Source organism: Bidens hawaiensis, unplaced genomic scaffold (assembly GCF_021521415.1).
Source record: "Bidens hawaiensis isolate Kalapana, Puna unplaced genomic scaffold, B.hawaiensis_p1.1 tig00028460_1, whole genome shotgun sequence".
NCBI classification, from domain to species: Eukaryota; Viridiplantae; Streptophyta; class Magnoliopsida; order Asterales; family Asteraceae; genus Bidens; species Bidens hawaiensis.
Window position 1 is genome coordinate 16,219 of NW_027494642.1, and position 22,869 is coordinate 39,087.

A 22,869-nucleotide genomic window follows, 5' to 3' on the forward strand; every position below is an offset into this window, starting at 1 on the left:
TTTTTTCTTCTTTATTTTTTTTTGTCACCTTGCAGAATCATTTTTCATCCGATTTCCATTCGATACTTACACACTAACACCCATCAGCAATAGTTATTTTATTCGGTTTATTTGTTTATAATACCTGGGTAGGTGTAACTTTACTCATATGAATTGATAAGTTGTTCTTTCGGTTACATTACAACTGAATGAAGCTAACTTAATATAGAGATTTTTCAGTAGTTGATTTGGTTATTTGTTTATTTGCATAATGTGTTTAATTCTTATGGCAATTGGGAAGAAGAGGCTGGTTTGGCGGTTTAATGGTTTCGTATGATCGTTCTTTTTTCCTTCAAAATTGTTAGTTTGTATTGAAACTAGTTTTTACCCGGCGCGTTGAGCCGGGACAGCTGGGGTCTGTTTATATACACCTCCCGTGCTGTCGTGCTGTGATGGTGTATTAATACGGATTTGGTTGGTATGGGTTAAGTTCGTTAAGATACTGACACTAAATTAAAAAAAATGTGTACGTTAACACAGAAACAGTAGCGATGCTCGTATAACTAAAAATTAACATGTTAAAAAGTTCGGTCGGTATTGATTACGTTCGTAATGGTGCCATAATTAGAAACAAAAAATAAAACGTCAAATTAACATATAAAAAAATTAAAATATTTGTAACAATGTTTATTCGGTCAATAAAACCCGGATGCTGGTAAAACCGAGCATTACGATGGCGAGTCTATGCGAATTCGGTAAGTATTTGTTGTGTTCGTTATAGTATAAATAGCGTTGGTAAAACCCAAAAAAAATAATAAAAAAAATTGTCAAATTAACATATAAAAAACAAAATATTTAAAAATAACTTATTCGGTCGGTAAACCAGACACATTTACGATCGCGAGTCTATGCGAATTCGATAAGTATTTGTTATGTTCATTACAGTATAAACAACGTTGGTAAAACAAAATAATAATAATAATAATAATAATAATAATAATAATAATAATAATAATAATAATAATAATAATAATAATAATAATAATAATAATAATAATAATAATAATAAATTCGCCAAATTAACATATAAAAAAATATTTAAAATGACTTTATTCGGTCAGTAAACCGGAGCCTTGCGGTCCCCGGTGTTGTGGCGGTGAGTTGGTAAAACCTGGCGGTTGGTGAAACACAAACATTGTCGGTCCCAGGATTTGCAGCAGTAAGTCGACGTAAATTAGGTTGGTTCCGATTAAGTTCGTTACGTAAAAAAAGGTCAATAAAAGCGGACGTTAATAAACCCGAGCGTTGTCAGTCCCGGACATTGAAGTAGTGAGTTGTCGCGAATTTGATCGATTTCAGTAACATTCGTTAATATGTTTTCTTCCCAAGAAACCTTCCACTCTTCTTGGTATGCTTTCTTATTCAAAATTTTTATTATTAATATTATGTACTTTAATTTCTTTTGATGATAAAATGATAAAACAAATATGATGGTTTCCACATATTTACTTAAAAAAATAATCGAGTTTGGGTGTATATCATATTCTGTAGATAGAATTGATGATGTTTAACTAACAAATATGTTTTAAGTGATGCAAACAACTTATTTAACCATTTTATTTATATATGAAATGGCGCCATTTATTGGCTGAAACGAAAACCAGGTCAGCATCTAGAAATCCCAAATTATTCCCCGAGTCTAGATCCGAGCTGTAGCATATAAATAAAGTTGTTAGTAACCTGAGGTGAAATCCGTAAGCATCCTCCAATGATCAAGTTAGTTTTTTTTATTCAGATGATGTAGGGATAGGTTTTGGAATGAAAACAATGACAAGAGGCCCCTGTTTCACATGCCTAAAAACGACACCATATGCTATTGTCTAGTATATTAAAGTTCATTAATTTAGAAACAAGTTTTTAAATTTTTTTAGGATAAAGTTGTCAATGATTCTTTGTTTTACAAGAATACAAAAAGGAATTTAGAAAAGCTTACATTCTAGTTTATATAACATATTAAAATTAACTTTGATTAGTAACATTTTTCTAAAGTTATGATAAATGTTATCTCCAACCCAAATATTACCTAACCATGTTATCACTAGTTATCAAACACACTTGCCAACCCTATGACATCATAGATTTGCAAGAACTAACGTTAAAAGTTGGTTAAATTCCAGGGTTACCGACTACATATAAAATGGGAAAAGTGCAATGTTTTGCTAAGCGAGATACAATGAAGGAGAGCGCATCACGTCTAGTGATGACTTGCATGTCAGCATTGGTTGCTACAACGGTGGTTACAACCATGTCTAGCCCGATAGCCATGGCTCTAGTGGACGAGAGAATGAGCACGGAGGGAACCGGGCTACCCTTTGGCCTAAGCAACAACCTTCTTGGTTGGATTTTGTTTGGCGTGTTTGGATTGATTTGGACCCTCTACTTCGTGTATACAGGAAGCCTTGATGAGGATGAAGACTCCGGTCTATCACTTTAGGACTTAAAATTGTAAATTACATTTTTGTTTCGATTAATGGTTCTTTATTAGAAATCATGTTCATCGATTTCAACTTATGGTTTATCGCGAGGTTGTATTGGAGAGAAATCGTGTTCTTGAATCCTATTCTTATGTGATTGTATGTCGTGTTTTTCGGTTTTTATGTTAATCTTTTTTCACCAAATACAATTCATATATTTTTTTTCTTTCAATTGATACATTTCTTAAAAGTAGGTATTAACAATGTGATAAATACATTAATTGAAAGAATTATTATTTTACACAAACACCGTTGCATCAAAAAGTAATAATAATTGGAGAAAAAAAATATTTGATTGATTGAAGTTTTTATATATATTTTTTTAAAGGAACATTTTATCTGATCCGTTCCATACATACATGAAATATAAATAATTAGATGCTTGAATACGTAGAATGTTGTGATGAATTCGATGTGTTTGGGCCCACTTGACCGCCTTTGTTTGAAGATATTTCTGAACTGATTTTTACCCGCCAGTTCTTACTTGATGTCGGTTTGTACCCCCTTAACTTTTAGAAGTTTCCAACAATAGACCCTGTACTTATAAAAGTTTCAGTTTCACCCTTCATATTCTAAAATTGTTCTTTGTAAATCTAGTGTTCCTTTTACTCATTTATTTGAGCACAAAAAGGCTAGTTAGTTTCTACAGTACATTGTCGTTATTGCAAAATTTTAAATGTTAAGCTCACCATAGTTTTTGAGATGTCTAAAAATTGTTATGGTAATTTCTTAGCCTTAGGACATAGGGTCATGTGCTGTGAATTAGTAGTTGCAAGTTAATAGTTTGATAAGATGAAAAGTTGTCTAAACCTCGTTTAAACATGTATGGGCTAAACGGGGAACACCTGTACCGTCGAGATTTAGTTACAAGCTTATGAACCATACATAAGTAAATCAATCAGTTTTGAACGAAGTAGAAAAAATAGGTGAATGCCAGATCAAAATCGATGGAAAACCATTGATAATCGCCCCCTTCCTTCCTTCTTTTTTTATAACCAATTCAATTCAAAATTTTTTTTTTTTTGCTAAAACACAATATAGATTAAACAATATCACTTCGAGTGTATTTAACTATTTCCCTGCTCGTTCAAACAATTAACATTTTAAAAATATATTCAATAAGATATTGGAGTTTCCCTGTCTTTTAATATTTTAATTTCAACATATAGTTACAAAACCTTTTGATTTTCTTTACCTTAAAGCATCTTTAAGACCTTGCCTTTTACATTTTTAAGCTCATGTGAAGAAGATAGGGAGAAGATGTCGCCCATGTGAAGGAGATACGGAGAAGAGACCTTTTCAGGGAAAAATACCCTCAAACGATTTCTGGAGAGCGAAAGAAGGAACACCTGAGAGCAATTTTAGAGGTAATCCGAACAACCATGACGTAACAACGTTTAAACGTGGATGATGACATAACACTCACTTTCCCATTGGTCTCTAATTAACAACCTAACCAAACATTTATATTTCATTATAGCTTTATAGGCATAAAACCTCAAGGACCAATACAGTCTACTCACATACTGAAGAAACACTAAGTGACCCCGGGCAGATTATGGGTAATCTGGGGGCTAAGTAATGTTTCCCTCGAAGGTTAGGTCCAGCAGAGTAAGTTGTACTTCAGGGAACCTGCAAAACAGACACCGTGAGCTCGTCACTGAGAAGGGGGGGGGGGTTCCTCCTTGTGACCACCCTCCGGCGTGAGAATCAGTCTATATTGCTCTTTAAATATAAAAGTATATGGATACTATTAGAGCAATTATCAAGTAAGTTATACGAGATAGTAGATGATGAAATGATAATACCATTTGCTGTCTTTTATAGCCGAAGGTGGGTTTCCAAGGGGTTTAGCCGGCCCAACACGCTACCAACTGTAACCTATGCACGTGCCCTACCTGTGAGTGGTGGATAGGTAGCGGCTGACACAGAGCAGGCGTGCCGTGCACTCTTCGTCTTCTACCAACTGCAGGCTAGGCACGTGGTCTGGCAGGAGTTGGTGGGCAGGCGGCGGCTATTGGTCACAGTGCTGTGGCGTGCTGTCTGCCACGCTGCTGTCAGTGAGCTGTCGCATTCTTGGTCAGATCTTTTGTCTTTACCTCGTCAGGTATCACGCAAAAGATCCTCCATCATACGGACTGGCCCATTTTGGCGGGAGTTTTCCCCCTCCCGCCTTTGCTCATTCTTTCAGGTGACACTGAATATTTGTAAGTGTTAAGCCTTATGCGTGTAGCTATGCTGTGCGGGTAGCCTTCCCTGATGGCTTGTATCCGCAACTGCGGGAACAGGCGGGTTACTTTACCATTGGGAGGCTTTTCCCTGCGTATGCAGCTTGCATACTGCGCGTAGGCTTCTCTGAGCATGGTGGGTCTTGCGGGAGTAGATGGTCTTTGCGCAGACATCCCTGTTCAAGGTGAGTCATGCGGGACCAACTGAGCCCTGCTGGGACCTACCTCTTCAAGTCCCCCCAGTCCAATGTTCTTCTCACGAATGTCTAATAAAGTGAGGTGAACTTTTGGACTTAAGCAAAGGGTTTTGAAAAGGGGTTTTTGTAAGGTTTTCCATGGGGGTTCTTCCCGCGGAAGTCCTTGTCACTTGCAGAAATTCCCGAGTTTCCTGCTTGGTCTTTGGGTATGATGCGGGTAGGTCTGTAACCTCCTCGCAAGTCAGGAGCATTGAGTCTTAGTTGTGCGGATTCTCCCTGTGGTTCTGGTAGTTTTTGAACATAGTGATCAATTATGTTTAAACCACCAATTCCATCTTGGAGCCTCAAACAACGTAGTACTCGATGTTCCCGCTATGCGGGGATATTATTTCCGTTTTCACAAGCATTGCCCAGAAGATCCTTCCTGGTTTCAATTCTCAGCGGGTGCTAGGTATGTGAAGGGTTTTGCCTTTACACTGTACCTGCATCCGTCTTACGGTTACTTTACTTCCAAGGTATTCCTGGCGTCCATTCCCTGCGGGTGCTAGGTATGTGAAGGGTTTTGCCTTTACACTGTACCCGCACCCGTCTTATGGTTACTTGGTTGCCAAATATTTTGGCTTCAATTCCCTGTGGGTGTTAGGTATGTGAAGGGTTTTGCCTTTACACTGTACCCACATCCGGCTTATGGTTACTTGTTTGCCAAGGTAAGGGGTATTTTCCCGCTTACTTTTTTGAACCTTAGTCTTCAAATTTTTAAATTTTGAAATTTGAAGAGTTGGTGGATGGATAACAACCCAATACCTCAAACGTCGTGCGACGGTTTCTTCTGACTGTGTCAGGACGTGCCAGAAGTTATGGCGACATGACATTATGTGGTCATTCCAGTTGCTTTTTCAGGCGCGTGGGCACGGGATTTCGGGCGCGTAGCCGCGAAATCTCTGGCACACGTCCTTTTGACAGCTGTTCCCAGCTTGCCTTTGCCACGCGTCATAGTTTCATTGCACCTTTGATTTCTCTCTCTTCCGTATTAAATTCATCGCATTAATTGCGATTACTATATAAAGGGGGAGAGGGTTATTTGCAATTCACACTTTCCACTTTCATCTCTTCTTCTCCAGTAATTTCCGGCGAATTTCTCTTTTTCGGTAAAGCATTACTCTGAAATCTCTTCTTTCTTCCACCATGTCTTCTCACGATGCTGATGATCAGAAGACTGCTGGCGAATGCCAGTGTTCTCTTCCTGTCGAGCTGTACCAGTATATCGTCAGGAAGTTCATGCTCGAGTCTCTCGAGCCTGAGTTTCCTGAGCCCCACCATACTGTGTACGATGCCCCTAGTGGCAAGATCGGGGTTTATGCTGCATTCTTTGTCTACGGGAACCTTAGGTTTCCGTTGACAAAGTTTGTGTACCGTGTCCTAGAGAGGCACGGTGTGCACCTGACAGAGGTGCACCCCATGGCCATTGCCAAGGTCCGGCACTTTGAGTGGGTGTGCCGGATACTGGGCCTTGAGCCCCTCGTTGACCGCCTGATGACCTTCTATACTTGGAGGTGCATCCAAGGGTGGTACACTCTTACAACCCGTATCAAGGGTTTAAAGATTTGTACCACCGAGCGGAGTCTTCGCTCATGGAGAAGAGAGTTCTTCTTCATATCCGCTCGAGCCATCCCCATTGCCATGAAGTTCAAGAATGGCCAGACGCTTCCGAACCTTCCCGCCATCAACTACGAGGAGGCGGAATGGTTCGCGAAGATATCCCGGGTCCAGTCCCCGGTTTTCCGTTTTCCGGAGTCGGCGATGGTGATGCTGGGGATGAGCCGGGTGTGGAAGGCGGCGAATGCGGATAAGGTTCCGATCGTCCTCGAATATGGTTCGAACTCTGTCCCTTATGGTATGTCTTGTTTCTTTTTGCTGACTTCGATTTTTTCTAACTTTCTTGTTGATTTCAGAGGGTAACGATCTTCAGTCGCTCCTGAATCCGCGGGAGGAAGATGGTCCTGCGCGGATGGGTACTCGTGCTCTGGACGAGAACGAGTTACCCATCTTAGAGCAGACCGCGGGTCGGTTCGTGGAGGTTTACCCGCCGGGCCAAGAGATCTTGAGCCACCGACGGCCAGGTAAGCCTATCTTCTATCCTGAACCCCTCAATGCTGTGCCTGCTGCTGGAGTTAACATGTCTTCTTCTGAGGAATCCGCAGAAGGTCCTCCGCTGGTGCGGAAGAAGAAGGCTGCCGTCGGGAAAGGCAAGGAGAAGGTCGCCTCTACGGCCGACCCGGTAGTCCTATCTGACTCAGAATCAGATAGTGCAGAAGTGGCGGGGAAACCCGGTGGTGAGGAGACCACCGCTCCGGAGGCTATAGCTGTTACCTCCGGGGAGGAAACGACGACGACGGTTACCGGTGTCAAGAGGCCGGTTCCCTCGGGTTCGCCCCCGCTCGTCCGTACGTTCAAGCTCAAGAGACCCCGTAAGTACCATCATGATTCTTGTCTAAATTTATTTCAAATTAATTTTTCTAACACTTTTGTTTGTGCAGGTGTGGATGTTGACGCATTCCAGGGTGGATTTGGAGCGAGTATTCCCCCGCCAATGACGGTAGGCTCGGTCAGCCTTCCCGAGGCGTCGACCCAGGCGCCTGCGCCTGCTTCCGCTGGTTCCAGCCTTCCTGAGGCTGTTCCGGCTGAGAAGATGTCTCCGCCGGCTGTGAGTGCAATTTTTACAGCATCTCTCACGGAGCCGGCGGTTACTGCTGCTGAGGAGGCGGCGCCAACAATGGCAACCACAGCGGCTGCCACTATGCCTGCGTCCCCGGCACCGACGGCCGAACCATCAGGTATGCGCCGGGCTTCCCGCCGATCTATGCCACCTTCCCGTCTGCCTGACCTGTTGGATGGATTTCCTTTAGGTTCAGGTGATGGGTCTGGCGGCTATCGGCCTGTTATTGACCCTACAGGTACGTAGGGTTCTTTTTCCCTTATATATTTTTATCATCTTTTCCTAACTGCCTTTGTTTCTTTTGCAGTGTCGGATTCCAATGAAGTGTATGTTCCAAGATGGAACATACGCCGAGGAACAACCCTTCGCACCCCTGTGGAGTGCGTGGACTGGGCTCGCCACGCTGCTCCTCATGGTGCGTTGGGGGAAGCCATGGCTAGCTACCAAGAGGGTAGGCTAACCAATGAGCTTCGGGTTCTCCAGGCCCGGACGCAGCCCCGCGTCGAGCTGCTTTGTCGTGAAAACGACAAGTTAAAAGCAGCGCGCGCCAAAGATGTATCTGAAGCGCGGGCTCTTCGGGAGGAGAACCGGCAGTTGGCCGCTGCCGCAGCCGAGAAGGAGAAGGCATTCAAGGCCCTCGAGGTTGAAGTCCAGGCGCGACTCGAGGCCCGCTCCAAGGCTGCCCAAGCTGTGAATGAACAGCTTCGGCTGGCCAAGGAGACTGCGCGAAACTCAACTGAGAGGGCTGCCAAGGCTGAAGCTGTTGCTGAGCCACTTCGCGAAGAGAATGAGCAGCTTAAATGTAAATTAAAGGCTCTTCAGCATGCTCATGACGCCTTGGCAATGGAAGATGCCAAGAAGCTGCAGGAGATCCTTGACCAGAGGGGGGTGCTTGACCGCACTGAAAGGAAACTCAAAAGCGTCGAAGAAGCTGCCGCCAAGGAAGTTCAACTTGCCAACCTTGATAAAAGCGGAGCCGAACGTGCTTACAAAGAAAGTCAAGCTACCCTCCAATGGCTGCTTCGAGAAGCGTTGCCTCAGGTATCCTCTTTTTTTCTTCTCTTTCTACTTGTAATTAGAAAATGTTCTAACTTGTAATTTTCTTTTGTAGGTTGTGCGTCGGGTCCTTTCAGAGACCTCTTACGACGATGCAATGAGCGCAGCCCTCAACGCTTCTCATGAGGATGGGGAGAAGACTGGCTTCCTGCTTGGTCTAGGGTTTGCTGAGAGAGGCTTTCCGCCCTCCAACTTCCCTTTATTCAATGTTAATACTGCAGCTGCTTATGACCAAGCAGTGAACCAGTACGCTGCCTTCCCGCATCCGGTGGTGGAGAAGGTGAATGAAGCTGCTGCTGCTGATGATGGGCTAAACATCCTTAAGACTTTCCTTGGACAGCCGCGCTCTGACGGTGCTGGTCCAAGCGGAGGTGGTCCTGAAGCCTGATCCTGAAGATCCCTTCCCACTGCTAGGATAGACTTAGCTTTGTATAGATTTCTTTTAGGCGGGTAGTTACCCGGCCACTGTTGTAATATATCATTGAAATATACGATTGTTATTCCTTTCATTGGATTCTTTGCTTTATAAACTTATGACTTGCATACTTAGTTTAAATTAGCAATTTTCCAAGTGTTTAGAATAAGTTAACCTGTGAACGTGGTTGATGATGGGTTAGAGTTTTGCTTCCTCCTTCGTGATTGTGCGGGTATAACCGTCACTTGCACTTGGTAGGATGGCTGAACTTTTGCCTTCATCTGACCGCGTGTAGGTTTTTCTTACCCTTTTTTAAGTGTTCATAAGTTAACCTTTTAACGTGGTAGATGGTAAGTTAAGTTTGGCTTCCTTGTTTGTGATTGTGCGGGTAAGACCGTCACTTGCACTTACAAGGATGGCTAAACTTTACCTACATCTGACCTGCGTGTAGGTTTTCCTTAGAACTTTTTAACATTTTGGCGTTGTGTTTATGCGGGTATTGCCGCCTTCCACACGCAACTACTTCTTCCCGTAAGGGAAGTTCATAGGTTACAAGCTATCAATACATCATGAAAGGAGAATCATTTCCATTAGAAGTGGCTCTAGGCCTTTTCTTTACAAGTTGGAATTGATCTACATATAACATTTGCGTAATTGAGCTCCATTCCATGTTCTAGGGATGGGAGTGCCATCGAGCCTTTCGAGCCGGTATGCGCCCTTTCCCAGAACTTCTTTGATAACGTATGGCCCTTCCCAAATCGGGGCCAACTTTCCTGGGCGTTGTTGGTTCGAAGCCTCGTTGTTACGCAGTATGTAGTCTCCTTCATTGAAATTGCAGAGTTTTACCCGCGTGTTGTAGTATTTTTGCATTTGTCGTTTGTAGTTTTCTTCACGCACGGCGGCTAAGTCTCTGCGCTCTTCGGTTAGCATAAGGTCTAACCGTCTTTCCGCATCATTGTCTTCTGGTTGGATTAAGACCCTTGGTGAGGGTAAACCGATTTCGACTGGGATCATGGCTTCAGTGCCATAAGTGAGACTGAACGGGGTTTCTCCCGTACTGGTCTTCTTCAGCGTTCTGTTTGCCCAAAGGACGTGTGGAAGCTCGTCCACCCAACCGGATCTATGTTCCAAGAGTCTTCTCTTTATGCCTTCGACGATGCTCTTATTTGCTCTTTCCACCTCACCGTTACCTTGCGGGTGTGCCACTGAGGTAAAGGTGTGGGTGATTTGAAGTTCTTTCAGCCACTGCTGTAGCCTCTTGTCAGCAAAGTTGGTGCCATTATCGCTTACCAAATTCTGGGGAATGCCCGTGATCATCGCTACGCCTTCAGTTGTTGGCCATCCCATCATGCCGTGGACTGAGGATACCACGGCGTTGAATCTTGCCATCCCGTCTCTCCCGAATAGGATGTCATACGTATGATGTGGTTTTTTCATTACAACAAAATCCACATCCTCCGTGCGTGAATAATTCCCATCGGTGAGAGTGACGGGGAAAGATAGGGTGCCCAAGGGAGTGTTCATGCTGCCGTCAAACCCTTCCATTGAAGCGTAGACCGTCTCCAGGCGTTCCTTGTCTTCATCGTCTAGCTTGTCGAAGAACTGCCTGTACATCACTGTCGACGATGCGCCATTGTCAACGAGGGTGCGGGAGGTGATGTAGTGCCCCAGCTGGCTTTTAATGACAATGGGGCCTTCTTTGTTTGGGCCTCCCGGCACTCGCGGGAAGCGCACTTCTGCTTCCTTCCATGCGCATGGTTCGGTCATCGGTCTCTTTCTTCCTCTGACCTTACCATGGACCATGTTGATGCTGATGTCGACGGGCTTTCGTCCGTTACCCCTGTACCTGTTGTCGTTCCTTCCTCCCTTCTTGATAGATGCCACGAGGTGTGCGAGCCTCCCATCCTTGACGAATGTCTCGACGATGTCCCTCAAGGATGTGCACTCCTCAGTGCTATGGCCCTTTGTCCCATGGAAGTCACAAGACTTGCTTTGATCCGCATTGGGTTTCTGTCGGATCGCTGGGGCTTTTGGCCATGGCAGTTTTTCCGTGGCAAATATCTCCGTGACGCTCTTGGTGAGTGGCGTCCAACGGTTTTTCCGGTTCGAAGGGTGCGTGTTGTCCCTTCCGCCAACCAGAGGGCGAGAGCTTGAGGGGGTGTCAAAGTTTATCCTTGACTGCCAAATACCTTGCCGCCTCTTTTTGTTTAGCCGGGCGGTTCTCACATTGTTCTCCCTTGTCCTCTGTGTGTAGAGGTTTGTATTCTGGGGGAGATCTCTTCCCAGCTGTTTCTCCGTTTCGGCAAAGCGTTTGGCTGCCGTCATTATGGCATCCCATGTGGATGGCATGCCGTCTTTACCTGTTAGAGTGCGGATAAGTTCTGGGTACTCAGCGCCCTGAATGAAAGCGGCGCGAACGAGGTCTTCGCTGATGTTGCCCAGACTCAGCTTCTTGGAGTTGAAGCGGGTGATGAAGTCCAGTAAGGATTCATCCTCTTCTCTCACACAGTTGAGGATCGTCCACTGCTCCTCAGTGTGCTTCCTCTGTTGACTAAACTGTTGACTGAACTTGTTCTGGAAGTCTGCCCAGTCATAAATGTGGTGGACCGGTAAACGGTCGAACCATGCTCTGGCTGCTCCTACCAGAGTCATCTGGAACATGTAGCACCACGTGGGTTCCGTCCAGTTACTGACGGTTGCCCCCGCAATGAACCTGTTCAGATGGTCATCTGGGTCGGATAGACCATCGTATGTGCCAATGTTGGACATTTGTTTGGCACTCCTCGGGGCGATTGCTTCTGCAATGTCCCTTGCAAATTTTGACCTTCCTGCGTTTGTGGCAGTAGGTCTAAAGGCCTTGGAGAAGTCACACGAGCTTTTTTCCGTGACTGGTTGGAATGCTTCCCCAAAATTCCTTTTTGGCTGGGGATCCGTTTCCTTACGCTTCCCTTTCGCCCTATGGCGAGGGTTCGCGTCGGTGTCGGAGTCTTCCCTCTCGTCGTCTGAGTACTCGTACTCACTACTCATGTTGAGGTGCTGGCGAGTACTACCGAATTCCTCAGCTTGTTGGACTGAACGCAAGCGTTCGTCCAACTCAGCCTGAAATTCTCTTTGACGTGCCTCGGCCCATGCCTTCACTTGATCAAGTGTTTGGCGAGGGGCTCGAGTTCGTTTTTCCAGCTGGGCATCAGTGAATCCCAGTGGAATATTTACTCCACTTGCCCCTACATGAGTGACTGGGGTAGTGTTCGTAAAATGTACTTCACTTGCCCCAGCTTGGGTGGCTGGGGTAGTGTTTGTAAACATTGTGTTGCCGGTGTTTACCCCAGTGGCTGGGGTTGTGGTTACCGGAATTTCTCTAGTCATCTTGGAAGTTTTGAAAAACTGGAGAAAGATGTAGTTCTAGCTTTATGCACGGATGGCGCCAATGAAGAAACACTAAGTGACCCCGGGCAGATTATGGGTAATCTGGGGGCTAAGTAATGTTTCCCTCGAAGGTTAGGTCCAGCAGAGTAAGTTGTACTTCAGGGAACCTGCAAAACAGACACCGTGAGCTCGTCACTGAGAAGGGGGGGGGGGGTTCCTCCTTGTGACCACCCTCCGGCGTGAGAATCAGTCTATATTGCTCTTTAAATATAAAAGTATATGGATACTATTAGAGCAATTATCAAGTAAGTTATACGAGATAGTAGATGATGAAATGATAATACCATTTGCTGTCTTTTATAGCCGAAGGTGGGTTTCCAAGGGGTTTAGCCGGCCCAACACGCTACCAACTGTAACCTATGCACGTGCCCTACCTGTGAGTGGTGGATAGGTAGCGGCTGACACAGAGCAGGCGTGCCGTGCACTCTTCGTCTTCTACCAACTGCAGGCTAGGCACGTGGTCTGGCAGGAGTTGGTGGGCAGGCGGCGGCTATTGGTCACAGTGCTGTGGCGTGCTGTCTGCCACGCTGCTGTCAGTGAGCTGTCGCATTCTTGGTCAGATCTTTTGTCTTTACCTCGTCAGGTATCACGCAAAAGATCCTCCATCATACGGACTGGCCCATTTTGGCGGGAGTTTTCCCCCTCCCGCCTTTGCTCATTCTTTCAGGTGACACTGAATATTTGTAAGTGTTAAGCCTTATGCGTGTAGCTATGCTGTGCGGGTAGCCTTCCCTGATGGCTTGTATCCGCAACTGCGGGAACAGGCGGGTTACTTTACCATTGGGAGGCTTTTCCCTGCGTATGCAGCTTGCATACTGCGCGTAGGCTTCTCTGAGCATGGTGGGTCTTGCGGGAGTAGATGGTCTTTGCGCAGACATCCCTGTTCAAGGTGAGTCATGCGGGACCAACTGAGCCCTGCTGGGACCTACCTCTTCACATACTTAAAAGCACCAAACTTTTAAAACCTCAAAAGACATAAACATTAAACATAGTAACCACCCACACATTCTATCCATCCCACCAGCCATCCTCAAACTCACCAAACAAACAAACAACGTTAACATCAACTTAACTTCATATTTTCATTAACCCGATGGCCAATGAAGGCCAGTTAATCGTACCCGTGGATTCGTTCTCACAACCAGCTTCCTTAATTAAGAAACTGCTGTCTCAAGAAGCTGGGTGTCTGTTGATTCCAATGGACAGAGTACGGTTTTGGATTTGGATAAGTATGGGATCATGAAACGAGTATCGATTCATGCTCGAGATCTGCGGTTGCTTGATCCGTTGTTATCGTATCCGTCTGCGATTTTGGGTAGAGAGAAGGCAATTGTTTTGAATTTGGAACATATTAAGGCAATCATTACAACTGAAGAGGTACCATGCTTTGGGATGAACAATTTTAACTCGTACCGTGCTGTACCATGCCATGCCATGCCAGTAATTCATTTTGGTATGGTTAATGGTAACGGTACAAACAAAACACAATCTGTACCGGTATTTTTAATTTTTATATTTTATTTTTTATAGTTTTGGTACTGGTACCGTTTGATTCCGGTATTTTCACTAGTACCGTTGTACCGGTAGTGATTGACACCGGGCCGAAAAATGGGTGCATGGTTCGGTGTATGTAGCGGGTGTAAAAGAGTCGAGTTGAGCCCAAGGTTAATTAGGCTCGAGCTCCGCTTGTTTCGACTTACAGGAGCTTGATCTTGGCTTGTTATGAGCTCTTTTACTAAAGCTTGAGCTTTGTTCATGCATCTCGTGACTTGTTCTTACAAGCTTGGGCTCGGCTAAGGCTCGGCTCGTTTTTTATTTATTAATTCATTGATATATATTTTTAATTATTCTTTTATATTTCTTGTATAATTAATGTTATGACTCCAAGATCCGCAAATGTAGTTTTTAAAAGGTTGGGTTTTGAAATTCAAAAAGGGGTAGCGGCGCAACTTGTTGCCTGCTTGCCTTCTGTTTCGATATAAACAAAAACTTTTAATTTAAAGGTAATTAAATCTCCCAAAAAAAAGAATAAAAATTAATGGTAACGGTACAAACTAAACACAATTTGTACCGGTAATTATTTTTTATTTTTCATATTTTCGGTGTCGGTATCATTTGATTTAGGTATTTTCAACAGTACCGCAACTGATCGATACCGGACTGAAAAATGGTGCGCGGTTCGGTGTATGTAGGGGGTGCAAAAGAGCCGAGCCCAAGTTTGATTAGGTCAAGCTCCGCTCGTTTTGACTTACAAGAGCTCGAGCTTGGCTTATCACGAGCTCTTTCTAAAGCTTGAGCTCAAATTGTGCAGCACGTGAGTTGTTCTTTCAAACTTGGGCTCGGCTATTGGCTAAGGCTCGACTCGTTTGTTATTATTAATTCATCTATATATGTTTTTAATTATTTCTTTTTATATATTTTGAGAAAATCTTTTAACGAGCCTTAGCTCCGCTTAAGCTCGTGTAGTACCTTAAACGAGCCCTCTGCTCAAGCTCGACTTTGCTGTGTAAATTTAATACATAGAAGTCCAAAAGAGGCAAAACTTAAATATCCACAAGGCTCAAGCTTGAGCTAGGGCTCGAGAATTAGAGGCTGGGGTTCGGCTCGAGCTCGAAACAACTCGGCTTGTTTCGATCTTTTTCCAGATTCGCTTTTAAAGCGTGTATCCAAACACTCCATATGTATATAATGAGACTTACAAGAGTAATAACTTTGAATTATGATAATTATATAGGTATTGCTTCGTGATCCACTTGATGATAATGTTATCCCCATTGTTGAAGAGCTTCAAAGAAGATTGCCACCTGTCAATGCTGATTATTTAGGTCAAGGGGATGATGAAGATGGTGTTGGTGTTGGGGGTCAAACTGAGGGTCAAACAAGTGAATCAATTGGTATATAAATAAATTAAAAAAAAAATTATGGTTTTGTATGGTTAATGTTACTTAATAATACCTTGATTAGTGTTATTGTTAAACTTCTTTTTTGGGTGTAAATGATGTTAGAATTCCCATTTGAGTTCCGGGCTCTTGAAGTTGCATTAGAAGGTATTTGTAGTTTTCTTGATGCGCGCACACGAGAATTGGAAACCGCGGCTTACCCTGCGTTGGATGAGCTCACCTCCATGGTATGTTAAGGTTGGCGGGTTGAAATCATGGACCCTACATGCTTTAAATTGTGTAACCCGAACATGACGTACCTAACCCGTTTATCTGAATGTGCTAAACGGTTTAGTGGGTTGGTGGGTAATAATCAGGTTGTAAATGTGTTAATTGGGTTGTAAAAAAATGGGTTAAGCGGGTTGGTGGGCTGTAAACAAAATGGTAAACGGGTTAATTATAAGCGGGCTAGTGTGTCGAATTGTTTAGCTAAAGGTGTTAAACATGCCAACCAAAAAATGGTTCGTTTACATAAACATTTTTAACCCATCTATCTAAACGTGTCAAACATGTTGGCCAGTGATAATCAAGTTGTAAACGTGTTAATCGGGTTGATAAGTTGTAATAAATGGGTTGGTGGGCTATAAAAAAATGGTTAAACGGGTTAGTGGATCAACCTGCTTATCTAAACAGGTTAAACATGTCAATCTAAACACGACGCCTTTTGATTAAACATGCCACCCAACCATGAACTGCTTTTTAAACGGGTTAGATATACTAACTCAAAACCAGATTATTTTCGTGTCGTGACAAATATTGCCACTTATATTATTTGATATAAGTGACTTATTATTTGATCTTGAATACAAAATATCTATATGATTATATTGTGATGTGTTTAAGAGGGTGTTTGGATGTGCATTTAAATTTATAAGTTTTGTGTGTCTTGGTAGAAGTTATTATGATTATAATATCACATTAATATGAAAGGGCTTCCATATTTTATGTGATTTTTCTTGCAGTTTAGTGATGCCCATTTTCGGGTTGTATTATAAAAGTGAACGAAGCGCATATTATTATTGTGTGCAGATAAGCAGTCGCAATCTGGATAGGGTTCGAAAGCTCAAGAGTGCAATGACACGATTAACCAATCGGGTTCTAAAAGTACGCAATTTTTCTATTAAGTATAAGGAAAATTGGTTTTTATTGGTCCAAACTATTTCATTTTTGTCGGCGCTAGTCCCAACTTTCATTTTAGCTGGTAACGGTCCCAACTTTCACATACGTTTCTTCCACCAGTCCACGACTAACGGAGTACTAACTCCGTTATGTCAATGCTGACGTGTCCATTCAACTTGTCAAAAAAAATATTATGTGACAGCCAACTTGGATATTATGTCTGTTTATGTAGATTATACTTAAGCCCTAATCTCTCTCCCAACTTTCATTCACTCTCAAGCCCTAATTCTCAAAATCCCCAAATTGATCACACTTCAATATGCAATCTCCTTTGATTATACGAGCTTCATCCGCCGGGTACTCCTAAACCCATTCTCCTTCAGCTCAGCCTCTATCATCGCATCCACCTCAATTGAACCCAAATAAGTGGTAATTGTGATCGGTTTGGTTCAGTTGTTGATTATGTGATCCGTGGTTAAGCACGAGGCTCCGGGGTTGTTGTCGGATGCTGCAGAGACTAGAAGGAGTGGTTTTGATGGGCGCTTGGTGATGGGGAAGATGCGAAGAGGGGTTTGGGATGTGGGTTTGGTGTATTGGTAGTGTGTGAGGTTAGGTGAGTGGGGGGTTGTTGATATGGTGAAGTTCAGAGAGTGAGCCATTGATGGTGGTTCGTGGAAGAACAGTAGAGAGTTGAAGAAGACAACGAGGAGGTTCAGTACTGCTTGTTGTTGGAGAGGTTAAGTTTGACAAGTAGGCAGCCATGTTATTTGTTTTTGACAAGTGGGATGGACACGTCAGCATTGACATAACGGAGTTAGTACTCCGTTGGTCGCGGACTGGTGGAAGAAACGTATGTGAAAGTTGGGACCGTTGCCAGCCAAAATGAAAGTAGGGACTAGCGCCGACAAAAATGAAATAGTTGGGACCAATAAAAACCAATTTTCCTAAGTATAAATATTCATCTAGAGAGAGAAGTAAAATTATTGCCTAAATCAAGGGCTTTTAAATTCTGTGATTCATTTTTAGGTACGAGATGAACTCGAACAACTATTGGACGACGATGATGACATGGCAGACCTCCATTTATCAAGGAAATTATCTTTTGCTTCTTCCCCGAGTCACGATAGTGCAGACTTAACCTGGTCTCCTCCGTCTCCTACCATAGAATCTAAAATATCACGAGCAAGTCGTACCACACCATTTTCGACCCATGGGGAAAACGACGTTGAAGAACTTGAAATCTTACTCGAGGTTTATTATTAGTATTAAAAAAAAACATGTGTTTATTGTGTTTCTTGTATTGATTTTGTTTTGTTTTATGTAGGCTTATTTCATGCAAATTGAATCTACTTCAAATAAGCTGACTACAGTAAGTAATCACAATGTTTTACCTTTTTTCTTTGGGTCCATTTGAATAAACAATCCAAACTTAAGATTTAAGTATTTTATGTAAATAAATGTCTTAAGTTTAAGTATATTGATGATACGGAGGATTACATTAATATTCGGGTAGAACAAACAACCCAAAATTAAGATTACAGAAAATTGCACAAATAGTCCCTATGATTTGATCATTTTACAAGCTTAATCCAAACACTTGTGAGAGTGTCGCACATTTAGTCCCTCTCGTTAATCTCAATTAGTTTTTAATAGAAAACTGATGTCATGTATCATTCATGTGAGGGTAGTTGTGTATCTTTTCAAATTTAAAACACTAATATCATATTCTTTCAAACTCCAAAACTCCTAGCGTCGACTTAATTACCTTCGGTTTTTAAACCGAACCTTCGATTTTATTAGGATTTTAAATAAAATGAGATTAGCCTCACATGAAAAACTATTTTATTAAGGCTTCAGATTTGACAAAACACAATTAATTTAACATGAATGACACATGACATCACTTAACAAATTAATAGAGAGTAACAAATTAAAATGAGATTAACTGGTTTTCATGCAACCCTCAAGGGTGGACGGCGGACCTACCCTTACGGTGGTTGGCCATCCCTTGTGATTTTTTTAGTACTATTATAGTGTAAAAATCTCAACCGAACTATGTGAGTATATAAAGATGGTCAACTGAGAAAGTTTTCGACCATGTGAGAAATTTTTCTAGGTTTGCTACCGGCAAACCTGTTACAAATATGAGACCAAACTTGCAATTTGATCAACCGAAAGACTATTTGTGTAATTTTCTCTTAAGATTAAATATTCTTCTTCGGAAAAATATTATAATATTTTTTCTTCATGCAGTTGGATAATCATAGAAATCAGCTGATCCAGGTAAATATTATCATCCATTTCTCCATTTAATGTTGTTTATTTCCGAAAAACATGATTATTTATTTTTATTAATTTGTTTTTCATAAAATAGTTAGAACTCTTCCTACTATCCGGAACAGTTTCATTGTCTGTTTATTCATTGGTGGCTGCTATATTTGGTATGAACATTCCATACCCATGGAATAAAAACCATGGCTATGTATTCAAATGGGTAAGCACTTATACTATGTGCTTATACACTTGTATCAAATAAATTCTTAATTTTTAATAAATGTTTGTTTCTTGAAGGTGGTCATTCTTGCTGCAATAGTGAGTGCATCAATCTTTATATCAATAACCACTTATTCAAGACACAAAGGTCTTGTAGGATCTTGACAAGGGTTTGAATTACATGCTTTAAGTGATTGTACTCCATGTGCTATTCGGGTTGTACTTTCATGACCGAAAAGTATTTCGGGCTTGTATGGGTTGTACGCAACTATTGATTTTGTACCTGGTTAGAGAATCTGGTTTATTTCGTGGTCAGCTTTAGAAATGTACAATTAACTTGTTGGTAGTTTTTAAACGTTCTAAGAGATGTGCATAGAGTTTAGCATTTTAACTCGAATTGTGGATAATGATCGATCAATAAGGAAGTATCATGTCAAACGAATGGCTTATTAAAAACATTTCTTACTATTAAAAAAATCAAATGATATACCAGGGTAAAAAAGGTGTAATATAGTAAAAATGATTTTATGAATTCCTAATATTTGAGTATTAATAATTAATGAATGGTTATGTGCGTTTAATGTTTGGGTAATAATTAATAATTTATGTATGTAACTAAATATCGGTGTATGTATAGTCAAACCTACTTTTTTTAACAATAAATTTTTTCACATAAAATGTTCGAACTTTTACATTTGCAACTTTTATATTTGCAAATTGCAATGATTTAAAACCCAACATATTTATTTAGAGGAGAAACAATATACTACCATAGCACAAAGTTTCGAATTATAGTCAAACCTATTTAATACAGTAGAGCGACCGGAAAATCGAGTAAGGTGTAATATGGAAAACCCATTTTTTAAATCTTCATAAATTGAAGATAATTAAATATAATTAAATGTGCATTTACACTCAGTATCTAAGCTTAAATGGTTCTTCTAATTTTAATCACATGCAATGAATATTTTGTTGGTTTATTAAAAAACCGAATATTTTTCATTGAACATAACATATCATATCTACTCTATTTATTGCATATTATATTACAGAATACTACTGGACATTATGGTAATAAAAACTTATATAAAATTGCATATATACTTAAATGTATGTGTTGTATATAAATTTGTGTGATCAGAGAGGAACACACTCAAATACTCATTGCTTGGATCTTGAAAGATGAGTATTTTGGTTACAAAGAAAAGCTATTTTCTTTTATTTGTGTTGTTCCATTTCAGTGGTTTTCTAATAACCCCTTCTCATAGTAATTGCCCTTTCGCTAAGAATTATTCCATTTATATTTACAACGGAGACTATTCTTCACAGTTAATCAATGCTTATGTGAAATCAAAAGACGATGATTTTGGGCTTCACAACATTACTCATCAGAGTCCCTATAAGTTCACTTTTTGTGCAAATATCTTTGGTAAAACTCTTTTTACCGGAGATTTTTACTCCAATGCTAAATCTGCACATTTTCATGTATTTGATAAAGAAATAGAGCATACAATTCCATGCAAATATGGTGGGCGTGCAAGTGTTCACTGGCTACTAAAAGAAGATGGGTATTACTTTTCAAAGGAATTTAAATCGTCACCTCAAGATCCGGCATGGATGTTTAGAGGAAAATGGGAGTAAGAGATTCTAATAAAGTTAGGTCAGTTATATCAATGATATTTATGCGAATTTTCCCTTATAAAAACTATATGAAAAGAAATATATCTGGCAATATAAAAATCAGCCTTTTGCGAAATTTTTACCAAAAAGGCCAAAGACAAAGCTTCACTCTAGAATAATTAACAAAGTGCAAAACACCCCACCCCACCTTCTCTGGTCCTTATTCAAACCTCGCGAGTCCATAATTAACATGTGTTTATTTCTTTTATTGTTGATACTTTTGATTTTCTCGTGACTGAGGCTGTGGAGCTACGTCTCTGAGTCAAACGGGTTATGCATAGTAATTTTAGGACTTCAAAATCAATCAAAGTAATTTATAAAAGACTTGGTTTTGCAATAAAAAACACTAGCGGCGCAACTTATCATTCATTTGCTTTTTATTTCTATGTAACATACTATATTTTTCTAATTTATAAATTAAATTAATGTGCTGATCAGAATTAGATCCGAGTGTTCCCATTTGATTTTGGGCTTAATTAAAATTCCAAAATTTAAAAATTTAAATTTAGAGCAATTACATGATTCATTAATTTTCCAAAAATTTAAAATTTCATCCCTTGACATCACCTTCAATTGTAAAAATCACAAATGGGTTCACAATCCCTAGATTCAAAATTCCATCACTTGAAGACTTGAAGTTACGTTAGGGCTGTTTGGTAAGTGCTGAACTAGTAAGAGCCCTGCTTAATTAAGAGACTCTGAGCTAGTAAGTGTCGAAGCCATTAAACGCTGCTTGGTTGGACCTCTGAATGCTAGTATAAAATGACTATTTTACCCCTCTGAATATTTTGTTTTGAATAATGTATTTGTGTTAACTAGAGTTAATTGAATGACTGTATTGAATGATAATAATTATAAAAGAAAAATAAAACATCATAGATACTTGAATACCTTATTTCGGGTATTGGAAAAACCCATTTTTTGCTGTTGTTCTCTAAACAAGTCTGCTGCATTATTTTTTTTAATCAAAATCTATTTCTTGCATAAAACCCTCAATAAACAAGGGTTATAAATATTGCATAGATGTAAAATAAAAATACATAAAAAGTAGATTTATAAACCACTAAATCGTCTTTGATTAACTTGATCATTTTCATCGAGTGAGCTCGACATGAATTCATGTCTTTTCAAAATCGTCATGGAATCCGACCTCAACATAGAACCACAATGAACGCATCGAGATTTGCTTAGACGGATTAGCATTTTGCATAACCCGAAATGTACCCAAATAGGTGGTACTCGAGCTGTAGGACCCATGCCAGCAGAAGAGGATTTTTTTTTTTTAAATTTTACTTTTTTGGTCTTCTTCAAGTGTTGTGATAAAAAGTTTAAAATCAAACATCAGCCAACTTTTTATATCAAAAAAATAGCCTCTAACGGCTATAAATCCGTTACTAACGGGCTAACTCTAAAAACTTGCACATCCCTAACGGTAATACCCAGTTTTTGGGTATTTACGGAACCTGGAATAGGGCATTAAAAATTCCCAGGCTGGCACTCTTTTTTTTTTTTTTTAATTCAAACTCAATATTTTTTGCATTAGAACAAGATGATAATAAATAAACAAATAACATAAAAGTGCATATTAGAAACTTAATAATATTACAAATATCCATCATAAAAACTAGAAAAGAATAGATAAAAAATAAATAAAAACAAAGATAGTTCACTTCCGGATTTTAACTTTTTAACCTGTTAAGGCATTAAATCATCTTCATTTGGTAATTCGTTGTCTTCGTTTAGTCTTCCTCTAGTGGGCTCGACATTCCCATTTCGACTTCTTCCTCGTGCATTTTCATTCAACCAATTTTCTCTTAAGTAACAAAACGCTTTGTATATAGAGAGGCAATTTCAAATCATCTAGCAACATATAGTTGGAGTGATCATCAATTTAAGTGGAACCTGCATAAAAATTATATAACTTGCATAGATATGATTGAAAACTACAATGTAATATTTGTCACATGCCAAACACTCTTAAGTCTAAGCGAACCAACTAAATCATTAAGAGGTCCATTCAGACCTAAACTAGTTATTTGATTTTTTTTATCTTTTAAAACAATAATTTTTCAAGATAACAAAAAACA

At 40.7% G+C, this 22,869-nt stretch overlaps 1 pseudogene across 1 annotated transcript; it reads left to right on the plus strand.

Moving 5' to 3' along the window:
- The first annotated feature begins 13,629 nt into the window (after positions 1–13,629).
- Positions 13,630–19,366, plus strand: LOC143577064 (magnesium transporter MRS2-I-like; annotated as a pseudogene). Its single transcript, XR_013143050.1, has 10 exons — positions 13,630–13,928; positions 15,286–15,445; positions 15,557–15,678; positions 16,520–16,594; positions 17,636–17,860; positions 17,934–17,978; positions 18,077–18,118; positions 18,863–18,892; positions 18,984–19,103; positions 19,181–19,366. The product of XR_013143050.1 is annotated as a magnesium transporter MRS2-I-like (transcript).
- Positions 19,367–22,869: the final 3,503 nt, after the last annotated feature.